Source organism: Rhinopithecus bieti, unplaced genomic scaffold (assembly GCF_001698545.2).
Source record: "Rhinopithecus bieti isolate Rb0 unplaced genomic scaffold, ASM169854v2 scaffold_1599, whole genome shotgun sequence".
In the NCBI taxonomy this organism is placed as follows: domain Eukaryota; kingdom Metazoa; phylum Chordata; class Mammalia; order Primates; family Cercopithecidae; genus Rhinopithecus; species Rhinopithecus bieti.
Genome location: NW_016804139.1, coordinates 492,093 through 494,355, shown reverse-complemented (window position 1 = coordinate 494,355; position 2,263 = coordinate 492,093). Strand labels below are relative to the sequence as shown.

Below are 2,263 nucleotides of genomic sequence, written 5' to 3'. Positions count from 1 at the left end.
GCTTAACATTTTTTCCTTCATTTTGACCTTGGAGGTAAATAAATGTGTGTCTTGGGGTTGATCTTCTCATGGAGTATATTACAGGAATTCTCTGGATTTTCTGAACTGGAATTTTGGCCTGTCTTGCTAGGTTGGGGAAGTTCTCCTGGATGATATCCTGAAGTAAGTTTTCCAACTTGGTTCCATTCTTCCTGTCTCTTTCAGGTACCCCAGTCAGTTGTAGGTTTGGTCTTTTTCCGTGATCCCATAGTTCTTGGAGATTTTGTTTGTTCCTTTTCATTCTTTTTTTTTTTTTTTTTTCTAATTTGGTCTGCCTGTCTCATTTCAACAAGATAGTCTTCAAGCTCTGAAATTCTTTCCTCCACTTGCTCTATTTGGCTATTGATATTTGTGGCTGCATTGTGAAGTTTCTGTGTTGTTTTTCAGCTCCATCAGGTCATTTATGTTCCTCTCTAAACTGCTTATTCTGGTAACAACTCCTGTATTGTTTTAGCATGGTCCTTAGCTTCTTTGCGTTGGGTTAGAACATGCTCTTTTAGCTCAGTGAAGTTTGTTATTACCCACCTTCTGAAGCCTGCTTCTGTCAAATTCATCCATCTCAGCCTCTGCCCAAATCTGTGCCCTTGGTGGAGAGGTGTTGCAATCATTTGAAGGAGAAGAGGCACTCTGGATTGTTGAGTTTTCGGCAATTTTTCATTGATTCTCATCTTTGTGAGTTAATCTAGCTCCGATCTTTGAGGCTGCTGAACTTGGGATGGGGTTTTTGTGGGGACTTTTTTGTTGATGCCATTGTTGTTATTTTTTTCTGTTTGCTTGTTTCTCTTTTAACAGTCAGGCCCTTTTTCCAAAGGGCTGCTGTAATTTGTTGCGGGTCCACTCCAGACCCTATTTTCCTGGGTCCCTCCTGGACCTGAAGGTGTCAACAGTGGAGGCTGCAGAAGAGCAAAGATGGCTGCCTGCTCCTTTCTCTGAGAGCTCTGTTCCAGAGTGGCACCAACTTAATACTAACAGGAATGCTCTTGCATAAGGTGTCTGGCAACCTCTGTTGGGAGCTCTCACCCAGTCAGGTGGTACAGGATCAGAGACCTGTTTAACAAAGCACTCTGGCTGCCCCTTAGCAGAGATGGTGCACTGTGCTGGGGGGAATCCCACTCATCTGGACTGCCTGGATTTCTCAGAGCCAGCTGGCAGAAAGACTGAGTCAGCTGATCCAGAGACCACGACCATCCCTCTCCACATGGGGCTTCATCCCAGGAAGATCAGAGTTTTGTCCATAAACACCTGGCTGGAGTTGCTGAAATTCCCGCAGGGAGGCCCCACCTAGTGAGGAGGGATAGGTCAGGGGTCCGGCCTAAAGAGGCAGTCTGACCACAATCAACCACAACCACTGTGCTGCATTGTGGAAAATTCCTCATGGATCCAAACTACAGACTAGAGCTGCAGTGGTGACTGCCGCCCCTCCCCCAAGCAGCTCAGTCATCTTAGGCCAAAGGCAGCCGCAGTGATGATGGCTCCCCGCCTCCCCCCACCCCGGAACTCAGTAGCTCAGTAGTCTTCAGCAGTCTCCAGCTGAGTGGTCACTGAGAATCTGCACAGCTCTGTGCTTGGGACCCAAGGCCCTGGTGGCATGGGCTCACAAGGGGGACCTTCTGATCTGCAGCTTGCACAGATCCATGGAAAAAGTGTGGTTTTCTGTGATAAAATATTTTAAATGGTCCATTCTCAAGGCATGATACATCTAAGTATGGCAGCCAGTCTGCAAATGTGACAAACCGCATAGTTCATGCACCTAGAAGGTCACAATAAGCTAACAGAATGTAGAGGAGGGTCAACCCATAAGAGAGAATAAAGTTTCCTTTCCCCTGGCTGGCAGCGCGGAGGCCGCACGATGCCTGGAGTTACTATAAAAGACGTGAACCAGCAGGAGTTCGTCAGAGCTCTGGCAACCTTCCTCAAAAAGTCCAGGAAGCTGAAAGTCCCCGAATGGGTGGACACCATCAAGCTAGCCAAGCACAAAGAGCTTGCTCCCCATGATGAGAACTGGTTCTACACACGAGTTGCTTCCACAGCGCGGCACCTGTACCTCCGGGGTGGCTCTGGGGTTGGCTCCATGACCAAGATCTATGGGGGACGTCAGAGAAACGGCGCCATGCCCAGCCACTTCAGCCGAGACTCCAAGAGTGTGGCTCGTCGGGTCCTCCAAGCCCTGGAGGGGCTGAAAATGGTGGAAAAGGACCAAGATGGGGGCCGCAAGCTGACGCTT

The 2,263-nt window shown here is 48.7% G+C and overlaps 1 pseudogene across 1 annotated transcript in view; it reads left to right on the top strand.

Annotated features, from left to right (window-relative positions):
* Window positions 1–365: 365 nt before the first annotated feature.
* The window catches only part of LOC108525993 (uncharacterized), a 2,408-nt pseudogene continuing 510 nt past the window's right edge, over window positions 366–2,263 (top strand). Inside the window, exon 1 of the transcript XR_001884390.1 lies at window positions 366–2,182. The product of XR_001884390.1 is annotated as an uncharacterized LOC108525993 (transcript). The remainder of the gene's footprint in view (window positions 2,183–2,263) is intronic.